The sequence below is a fragment of the Dipodomys merriami genome, unplaced genomic scaffold, assembly GCF_024711535.1.
Source record: "Dipodomys merriami isolate MVZ:Mamm:240054 unplaced genomic scaffold, mDipMer1.0.p SCAF_8, whole genome shotgun sequence".
Lineage (NCBI taxonomy): Eukaryota > Metazoa > Chordata > Mammalia > Rodentia > Heteromyidae > Dipodomys > Dipodomys merriami.
Window position 1 is genome coordinate 3,622,287 of NW_027206401.1, and position 11,167 is coordinate 3,633,453.

General features: G+C 47.0%; 1 protein-coding gene across 1 annotated transcript in view; it reads right to left on the minus strand.

Annotated features, from left to right (window-relative positions):
• Positions 1 to 11,167, minus strand: part of Pacrg (parkin coregulated) — a 376,899-nt gene that overhangs the window by 94,959 nt on the left and 270,773 nt on the right. The gene's annotated exons all lie outside the window — the stretch shown is intronic.

The window sequence follows — 11,167 nt, forward strand, 5'->3', positions numbered from 1 at the left end:
GAAGAACCAAGTAAGTTGCTCACAAGAGCAAAGAAATGAACCTGCTCTTGCTGCCTATACTCAGCCCCCACCCCAAATCTTCTTACAAATCCAAGGAGATTTTGCAGCAGCATTTCCCAAGATGTACTTACTATAATCTTATGATAATCTGTGTTACAAAGGAGCCAGGTTCATTATAGGCTCTGCAGACTGAAGGTGGCTGTGGCCTCCCCCTCCCCTCCCCCCCTCCCGGCCCAGTTAGTGGGAAATATCAGGACCGTGCTGGAACATTTCCCATATCTGCATGCTTGCACCTAAGCGCAGAGTCCCCCGTCCCCCACCTTCACCGCTCATCACCTTTCAGGACTGCTGGCCACCCTACACCCCCCCCCCCCCCCCGTCCTCGCCACAGCCCCACCTCCAGCCTGGAGCAGCAGAGGGAGGAATCCCAGAGTTCAACACAACCCAGGCTCAAAGGTTTTCACTGTAAAAAGCAACTCTCTCCATTCCTCAAGGGGAAACCCATCACTTAAAACTGCAGCCCTTTTATGAAGTCCTGAGGGGTACATCCGGGTAACGTACTTCATCAGTCTGAACTTTAACTCAGAACAAATGAAAAGTTTAAAAAAAAAAACAAACCTTTTAATTCTATCAGAACAGAAAAAAATCTCAGCCATTTTCAAAGAAAGAGCTCTATCAACTCAAATAGGAATTGTCTGTCACATGCAATCTTATCAAAATTCACTTGTATTACATGAGTGCTTTATTTTTGAATGGCAATTTAAACCACACAGAGAGACTGGATTCCATCAGACTAGTGGTGATTACAGAATGTTGGAAATACTGGCCTGGTTCTCGCTCCTGTCTGTGGTTGGAACATGGAGAAGATGGGCAAGAACAGTCCCGCCCATCCGCCCGCGTGCCTGCATGCCCAGGGACCCTGCCAGGAGGGGACGGCTGCCACGTGGGCATGCATACTCATGTTTCCAACAGGAAAGGTTAAGTTTGGCTGCCTATGAAGAAAGCCCAACATAATACTGGCTTAGGGAAAAGAGATGTTTAAATTTCCTCCTGAAAAAACAAAACAAAACAAAAAGGCCGGAACGAAGCAATCTGGAGATATTAGAAAGCCCAGAAGAGCTCCGTGTTGTAGGGAAACTCCTTCCTAATGCAGTACCTCTACTTTCTAATGTAGCTTTCCTGTGAGCGGCTGGTGCCTTGAGATTACCCGACAGCTGGACCTTCTACCTCATCTGAGTTCCAGTCTTGAGGAGGACAAAAGATCAGCCCCATCTCTGCAGGAAACCACACACAGGAGATACTAGTCGGTTGTGGGGCTTGAACTCTGGTCCTGGTAGCTGTCCCTAAGCTCTTTGTTGCTCAAGGCTAGTGCTATTCCACTTTGAGACATAGTGCCACTTCCAGTTTAGGTAAGAGTCTCACAGCGTCTTCTCTGCCCCAGCTGGCTTTGAACCATAATCTTCAGATCTCAGCCTCCCGAGGAGCTAGGATTACAATTGTGAGACACCAGCACCTGCTGCCTCCCTAGATTTAAAATCCAGGTGAAAATGTGTTCTGCACCTTCTCTCATCTCTCAAGCTAGGCTCCAAGAACATTTTTCCTGGGCTCTCTCTCTCCTGGTCCTCTCGTGCCAAATGCAGTCTCTTTAGGGACAAAGCCTCCCTCCTCCCCTTTTTCTCTCCATGTATTAAGCTGGTGGGTGTTCTACAAGTACTTACTAGCCAAATAAACCAATGACAATCCTAAGAAAATGAATCAAGAGTGCGGTCAGACTCCCTTTCTCCTGTGTGGGTGAGCGCTTTCCTTTGCTGGTGGCAGCTTCCTTTGTTCTCTTTGTTCAAAAGGTCACTTTAAAAAAAGTTCCTTTTGGGCTGGGAATGTGGTTCAGTGGTAGAGCACTTGCCTTGCATGCATGAGGCTGGGTTCGATTCCCCAGCACCACATAAGCAAAAAGAAAAAAAGCTGGAAGTGGCGCTGTGGCTCAAGTGGTAGAGTGCTAGCCTTGAGCTGAAGAGCTGAGGGATAGGGCCCAGGCCCAGAGTTCAGGCCCCACCACCAGACCCTCCCCCCACCCCCCCCTAAAAAAAGTTCCTTTTGTGAATGGGACTAGAGCACATGCAACTTCCTTGAGGAGACAAGCCAGTAGAAAACAAGAATCAGGAAAGTGTTTGCCTCGTGTTCAAGGAAAGACCTGGCTCGTTGAAGAAATGAAGTAAGATTGCACTTGCAGACTGACTGTGAGATCGCCACCACGGAGGAAGCCATGGTACAGACTCACTCTTAAGTTGGGTTGTTATTTCCTACCGAAGAGTGCATAGATCTAGACATCCAAATCTCAGAATTAGATCAAGCACTCAGAAATAACTGACTATGTAGTAATAGTGCTACTACTACTGCTACTACTAAATGCTTTTTACCTGGGCAGTGTACCAGAAAACTGAAAGAAAAGCTACAATAAACAAGAAAAGGCCCATTTATTTTCTTATCCACTGTGAGCCAGAAGCAACGCGTTTGGTTGGCTATAAGTGAAAAACTCAGATCTGTCCACGAAGCCCTGCCAGAGGTGGAGAGAGTTCTCCTCCTGTGAGAAGCATCCTCGGTTCTCACCCAGCTTCACGCTCCTCCATGCTCCAGTGGAACAGGCCGGCTCTCAGGAAACCCTGGCTCAGTGTGCAGTTTCCACCATCTTAAGCCCGGAGTCCTTTCCTACTCCCCCGATGAACCCCGGCCACAGACCACCTCATTCCCAACACCTGGAGTTTTCAAGGAATCCTCTGGCTCCTGGACTCCTAGAGATCCTTTGAGCATTCTACCATGATGTCTGTCACTGCAAGTGTGCACATGCACACACACGCATGTGTGTGTGTGTGTGTGTGTGTGTGTGTGTGTGTGTGTGTATTCATGCACGGGTAGCATAGATAAGAATCGTTTGATGATCTAGTTCAAAGACGTCTTCTCTGACGTTACCCTGATGTCTAAACACATACAAAATTTCTGTTAATTAAAAAAAAAAGCACCAGTTGTCTTCGTTACAGTTTTGGTAGCTTCCAAACACACATTGGTGTGTTTAGGGTAGGGGCAGGGAATCTTCTGGGCTGATTTAGATACCGTCAACTGCAAATCTCTGAAACTGGCTACAGGTTTGGGATATCAAAAAGCAATCTGTACATTTTAAGTATATGCCACCGGATAAATGGTATTGTTCTAAAATAATAACGGTGGCTTAATATAATGTAGAGGCTGAAATTTTCCCGGGACTGTAATGCAAGGTGCTTCTGTGCTTTTTGTGAGATGGTGTTGGAATCTGAGTACCTACTGAGGTCTTGGCTATAGTGAAGAGCAGGAGCAAGCAGGGCGACTTGGGGCAGACCTGTTGACTTTGGGCTCCCAGTGGATGAACTTCTCATTTATTCTGGTAAAAAAAATAAACCCATGTTTTCATGAGGAAAACAGCTTTTCTAACCTCTCAGGGTCAGGCTGTGGATCTGGCCTGGCTGTGGTCAAGGTTCCACGGGGTGCTCTGAACCACAAATTCACACTCTACCAAGAGGAAATCGTGAATGTCTTTCTGCTCTTCTGTAAACATCTATCGGGTTATCACTGCTGGCCACAGACACCCTCACTAGGCCATTCAGTCTTAGGAGAAGTTGGAACCCTACTACACTTGAGAAGGCCATCATTGTGCTATGATGGACACATCATCAGGAGTAGGCAAAACACTCTGCTTTATAGATGATGGATGGTGTGGATCATGAGAAATCATTCATCTCGTAACAATGTCCTCAACTTCACTTCCCTGCCCTGTAAAATGGGAACAAGAACAAGGCCTGCTGCCGGGGTTCATCTGGGGAGCGGGAAAGGACTCGGACTCGGGGCCTGAGCTCGTGGAAGCTGCATGCTGAGCCAGGGTTTCCTGAGAGCCGGCCTGTTCCACTGGAGCATGGAGGAGCGTGAAGCCATGTGAGAGCCGAGGGTGCTCCTCATAGGAGTGGTGAGGGCCTGAGATAAATTAAATACATGGGAAATCCCTGCACATCCCTGGCCCTGGCCTCTCCTCCATACTGTCATTGTGGCTACACTTTCCTGTGGAACTTCCCCCTTTACCGTTTTTTTTCTTAATAAGATTCTTCCCCCAGCAGAAATGATAAGATAATGACCATTCCATCAATTACATTACTTGGCAGTGAAAGGATTGTTAATGCAGCCACCAACATGTACTACCTTGCTTTTAAAATTTTTGATTGAACCTGCATTTTGGATCTTTACACATATCAAAACCAAATTAACTTAGCTATTATACTGGTTGTAGATGAAGAAGTCTTTAGGATAGGGTTCACAGTAAAGCAGAGTTAATAACTCCTGTGAATTTTGTAGTCACACAGAGCAAAGTGAAATCCTTTACCATCTATAGTCTACTCCATGAGCTGACATTTAGAAGCTATGTCATATGCTAATATGAGATTTCCTGATAAGTATGGGCTTCAGGTGAAAAAGAATGAGAGGAGAAGGGAGGGATAGAGAAGTCTAAGTGGTACAGTGCATAGGAACTTGAGCTATGGACGATTAGTGCCATGCTGAGGGATAGCTTCAGAAATGTGGAAATGACTCCCCATGCACAGAATTTATGTGAGAGATGTGACTACAGGTGGCCACTAATGTAAAGGAGAGGACAAAGGGACAGGCATGGAGGGATCTATGCCACAAAGGGAGTATTTTCCAAGCTATCTGATCCAAGAAATATAATTAGAATGAAAAATGAGTTAACCGCTGGCAGTGGTACACAGCTAGATGCACTAAGGTTTATCCTTGGGAGGTGTGTAAGGTCAATGCTGTGGCCAAATGGAGGCCTACTGGGTCAATCTTACCAAAATGGAGGGTTGCCATCTAGTGGGATGTAAAGGGAACTGCAGGCACATGACCCTGAATTTGAAAACATTCAACAGGAAGTGCTCTTTTTTAGCCCAGCCATTCAAAGCTGGTGTGTACCAGGAGGTCAGAATGCAAAGAACTGCTTCCTGCTTTCGCCGATCTTACAGGGTAAGAATGGCATGGGACAGTAACTTCAATTTGTGCTCTGCTACAATCCACCTGGGAAAGTTCTAAGGAAATGATGCGAGGTTGTGTATGTGTAGGGGAGGAGGGGTGCACAGGTGTATGTAGCTTCCTCCCTAAGCCTCTAGCCCCTCTGCTCTGAAGTCTCATGACCTAAGTCCATTTTCCATCAGTCCCACTTGAAATGGCGCCAAGTTGGTCCTTGCTGTTGCTTACACCCAAAACCACCAGTGAGATCCTAAGCTTCCACGTTCCATCCTAAGCTGAAGTTTATCGTCACTCTTTAATAGCACCTCTTCCTCTTAGGCCAGCCACCTTCAGTCCTGTTAGGGGCTGAGCTGTGTCTCCTGGCTTCCTATGAAATTCCTATGGTGAAGTCTCATGACTCAGATGGTAACTGCATTTGTCAAACAAGGCAATTAGGGTACAATGGAGTTCACTGGGCCCTAGGCCTTATAAAGAGGTGAGGACACAGACAACACCCAGATGGAGGATCAACCTTGAGGATACACAAGGAGGTGGCCTTCTGAAAACCAAGGCCTCAGAAGACACCACCTTGCTGACTTTGACCCTGGACCTGTGGCCTGCAGAACTCTGAGAACGTACATTTCTGTTGATTATGTGGTCCAAGCTGTGCTGTTCCTTTATAACAAATCTCTCCAACAAGCTATTCCTCAATACAAGGTTCCTTCCCCACTCAGTTTGCTCAGCTGAATGTCTCTTTTGAACTCCTTGCAGACTCTGTCTATGTATTCTAGGAATGTCTACTCATCTTATCCTTCCTTCTACTTCCTGATTCAGAATAGTCGAACTCAGTGACCCTGTGGTGATTTCTATAGCCAGGCTGCCCCAGGGAGCACAGCACACAGACATGCGAAGAGGGGCCAGTTCTGAGTCCTCAACCCTTTTCTCTCTCTTTGGTCAGTGTTTTAGCTGTTTTGAACCTGCAAGCTTCATCATAAACCACCCATGGCTTATTTGCTCTTTGCTCAAAACTCAATCATCCTCTTGGAAGATCACACTCATCACTCACTCACAATCACACCTCTCTAGCCACCACCACCTCACTTCTCTAGTCTGAGTAAGCACGCTTCCTTCCCTTCTTTGCCCTGGGTTGCTGAATATCAAATGCTAAAGGAAGTAAAATCAGTAGGTCAAAGACACATCCACATTTCCATGATCATTGACACATGAGTCAAAATTGCCAAGGCACGAAATCAACCCAAGTGTCCTTCAAATGATGATGGGTGTAACCAAACCTGGACCAGGGAGCTGATGGGACTCTATCTGGTCAGGCAAAGGCCACACAAATCCTGTCATTTGTGACCACATGCCCAGAACTGAACAGCACAAAGTGAAAGAATTCAGACACAGAAAAAAGAGCATACCATCAGACTCATATATGGAGTCTAACAGGTTGATCTCAGAGACGTTCGTTGTAAAAGGGTGATCACTAGGGATGGGAGGGATGGGGAAAGGCTGGTCAGCAGGGATTGAGTGACAAGTAGAAAGCAGTGAGTTCCCGGTGACTCCAGATAAAGAGAGGATGAGTGTCTGAGGAGTCACACACGCCTAATCTGTTGTGGACATTTCAGTGTGTAAGTGAGCCACACGTACTCTATACGACATGTCCCTTCAACAATAAAGGCGGATCAAGATAGTAAAGAGAGGAGAGTCTTAAAAAACTTTATGAAACTTTTAATCTTTTCAAAGTTCTTGAGTAGAATCAACACATTTCATCAAGTGAAGGTAGTCCTTGAGTTTATAACAAATCATGTAGCTTAGACCTTTTCCATTTTTGAGAAAGCATAGGCGATGATCAAAATGCCGCACCGTTAGGTTACATTGCTTTTAAGTAAATAATGCCCGCTTAGTTTAGCTAGGTTTGAACGTTGTAACACAAATATTACTGCCTTAGGAAGATTCACAACCAGAAGGAAATGAAAGCATTTCTCATTTGTAAACCGTAACAGCTCATCATTTATATGTGTTTCAAAACAATAGCACCAAGTTTACTGGCTTCAATGTGCAGGAAGTCTCCGAGGGATGGGCAGACGGGGTTTGGGGTAGAGGGTCCACCAAGTGGGCTGGGAGAACAAGCAGGTTTTCATGTCCCATAAACACACTCTCAGACTGCCCCAGGGAGCAGAGGGAATAACAATTCCCAGGAGCATACATAAAGCCTGGTCGTGATCCTGGCGAGGAAGGCGTAGGCCTCCTCTGGTGGGAGGCAGTGTGTCAGGGGGCCCAGCGGCATGCTCTGTGCAGGATTGCTGGCCTCCCGCAGTGCGGGGGTTCTCTGCTTAGGAGAAGCTGCCATTTCAACCATCACAACTTCATCCAGATGACAAAGCATGGAGATTTTAGTATGAATATAAGTTGTTAATGACTCTCTTTCTCCCTCGTTTCCTCCCTCCCCCTTAGCCTTATTTTATTTTATTTTTTTGCAGATTCCATAAATGGCTTTATGGTGGACCAGTTTTGCTGCCAAATAACCACCAAGATGAGAAAAATAGTGTGTCCAATATGGAATTGTGTCTGATTTGGTACTCATTCGGCCAGACACTAGATAGTAATAAGTAGACTATGCTTAATTCAAGAATGGAATTCTTTACAGTGACAAGCTCACAAAGTGCATCTCCTACAAGCACAGATGGCATAAAAATGCTTAGTGATTCTTTTTTTCCCCCAGACTTCGTGTCATGCTGTGGGAAGATATGGCTGAAATAAATACATTTTATTTTGCTTTGTGACATTTCCCCATATGATTTAATTATAGAGAAGGGCACATAAGAGGGCTGCACTATTAAGTGAGATCCATTATATCCTTAAGAGCAAATTCAAATCTTTTGTGGAGCACATTTTTTAGGAAATAAATTGTGCACGCCATGTAAATAATATGACATTTGGTTTCAGTCAATTTGGTTTATGTGTTTTGCCCAAAGGAACAGGTGATTCAAAGTTTAATCTGCCCCTCGCCTGCTTATTCTTAATAACTTGGCACAGTAAGCAGTTCCTGGGATATCAATATACCAATTAACAAAGTAATTCCTTCACTGCTGGTGAAATAAAGGGTTGATTCGAATCTGCGTTTTCTGCTGTTGTTGCTGTGCAGGGCAAAGGGAACAAACCCACAGTCAGCGAGGGCAGCCGCCAGAAGGCAGAGCCAGAAGCAGGGAAATGAGCACAGCATTCTTTCACATGGTGCTGGGCGCCCAGTACCCCCCCCCCCCCCACTCCCCCAGACCTGCCCCGCTGGGCCTCCACGGTGCTCGGTGCTCGGGTGTCTGGATCACTCAGACAAGGCATCTGTCCTGCTCTGCTTTGTGTGTGTTTGGAACCAGCAAAACCAGTGCGGACTTCACATAAGCGCCGTGTTGTGAGCAACACGGTTCTCTCTGGTTCCACAGCACAGGCCGCGCTGAGCCAGGCTCTGAATCGCTGGTGCCTTTCCTGAGCCAGGCTCTGAATTGCTGGTGCCTTTCCTTCCTCCTCGCTGCAGCCTTCCCTTACCTGTCTCCCCTGGCCTCCGCCTCTCCCAGTCCTCCCTCCTGCCTGGTCATTGTCCCTCCCATTACCTTCCCGAGGCCTCAGCTCAGGCCTCCTGTCAGATTCTGGACTCTGGTCCAGAACTCTGGTCTGTTCCCCCCCTCCCTCCCCCACCCCAACAGCAGCCTCCTTGGAGGTGGGGCTTTGTGTACCCTGCTAGGGTGTGTTCTCAGGATCTGCCCACTCTGGGCAGACAGATGGATGCAGTGGCCAGGGCCAGGGGCTCCTCTGCTCCTTCCGATGGCACCTTCCTTCTTTCCCTCGCACTCCCGCGTGTCCCCCCTTGCACCCCAAGCTCTACACAGCTCTTTCCATCCCCCCTCCCCCTGCTGTCTCTGTGCTTGTGTCGTTCTGTCCTGGGCTTGGGCTGTACTCGCTGTGTGTCTGTCTCCAGTGGCCATGGCCACTGGGACGTGGGTGACTGGAGGACGCTGAAGAGGACTCAGGTTATTGCAGAGCAACTGGAAGTGAAAACAACCACTACTTTGTTATTGAGTGTCACCCGGTTTTTACCTCGCCATTTCCTTTCCCCAATATGGCCTTCACATCTTCAAAAGGAAATACTTTACATCTCCTTTAAGGAGTCAAACAGGTTTGTAGAGATGGAAACTTTGTGGAATTTCAAAGCTAAGGATGAGAATAGAAAATACAAGAAGGGAAAATCTGAAATAATTTCTAAGTAATTTTGCTTTTCTGAGAAAGGCTGCTCTTCGATTCATGCAGCTTAAAAAAATAAATCACAGCATCTATTTGCCTATAAAATATAGTATGCCCAGGTTTAAAATAATAATCCACAATCCAGATACATAAATTCTTTCTCTCTTTGAAAATTTATCTGTTTAATTATTTGTCAACCTTTGTATTTTATGATAAAAGCTATTACTCACACCAAAGGGAATTCAGGCCCAAGGTCTACATCTGTTTTGGTATAAACTCTCTTGTAAATTTTAATACTTAATGTGCTAGTAGAAAAATGCTTACCTACTCATAAACTATTTCTAAATTAATAAAATACAAACATAAATTTTAGTATAAGAAGAAAATCATAAAACTATGGGTAGTATGTACTCTCTCTCTCTCTCTCTCTCTCTCTCTCTCTCTCTCTCTCTCTCCCCCTCTCTGGTCTGCTTCTCCCCTGGGATATGGATAGTATACTGTGTATTATACAGATAGATAGATAGATAGTATATATACATATATATATACTATACACTATATACTATATACTATATTATAGTTATATATTATATATCACATATATATATATATATATAATTTTTTGCCAGTAGTGGACTTGAACTCAGGGCCTGGGTGCTGTCCCTGAGCTTGCTCAAGGCTAGCACTCTACAAAGTAGGGTCAAACCACAGCTCCACTTCCAGATTTCTGGTGGTTAACTGAAGATAAGAGTCTCACAGACTTGCCTGCCAGGACCGGTTTTGAACCATGACCCTCAGATCTCAGCCTCCTGAGTAGCTAGGATGACAGGCATGAGCCACCAGTGCCTGGCAATAGTACATTTTTCTACAACTAATATCCTCAACATGAAAACTTAGCTCGAATATAGCTGACATGAAAGTAATAGAATTCCAAATGGATGTGACCGTGGCTAAGAACCCCCAGGTGGGGATGGTCGGCCACGGGTGGCCTGTGGCCCCAGGACCCAGGCGAGCGTTTTGGGGGGGAGGTCAGGTCCTGACCCCTCCTCAGTGTACCCTTCAGTCTCTCCACTCCTTTTCGGAGGGCTGGCGGGGCAGGATGGACATGGCCCCTTGGTGGGGAGGGCTGTGAGGCCTGCGGAGGAGCAAGCATGCGCTCTTCCTCCCCACACTGTGCATCCTGTGCCCGCCTGCTGGCTACGGACAGTCCAAATCCTTCACTGTGCCTGGGGTTGGAGACCTCCGGTCTACTTCTCTGGGTCCTAACCCCTCCTCACTGGCTCTCGCCAGCTCTGCGGCTGGGCCCTGGGGGCTGGACCGTGCGGCCTGGCCTGGCTGGGGTCCTGACGCCCTCACTCTCAGCCTTAGCAGTCTGCCCGCACCACCGGGGAAGCTCTCACACCGCCCCGCGGTTCGCCTGAGCCTTTGTGGATGGGCACAGTGGTAACCGGGCCTTCCCGAGCCAGCCCCGGCCCCGGCCCTGGCTCCACGCAGACCTGTGTGACCCGAGTCTGAGGCTATTCTATGAGATCAGAAAGCAGGAGGGGAAAACACTGGCACAAACCAAATGTCACCTGAAAGGACTATTTCGTGAACACATGTGACTCAGATTCTTGGAGGCATTTGAAGGGGATTGGGGCTGCTGTACGATGAGCGGGAGCAGAAATCAGCATTGGAACTTGTAAAACTTTCCATGTGACTTCAATGTGCACTGAGGTTAGGATGCTGGCCCTAGTGGGGCTTGGCTGTAACTGGAGCACTGTGTGTGATGAGCACGTCTCTAAGATCACTCCGATCGTATCTCTCCTAGCAGAGTGGTCTTCTTGGTAAATCACCACCTGCCAAGACCTGGAATTTGAGCTCTCTGGGCTGGGCTGGGTACTGGCAGCTGGTGAGTGACGGCTAGTGC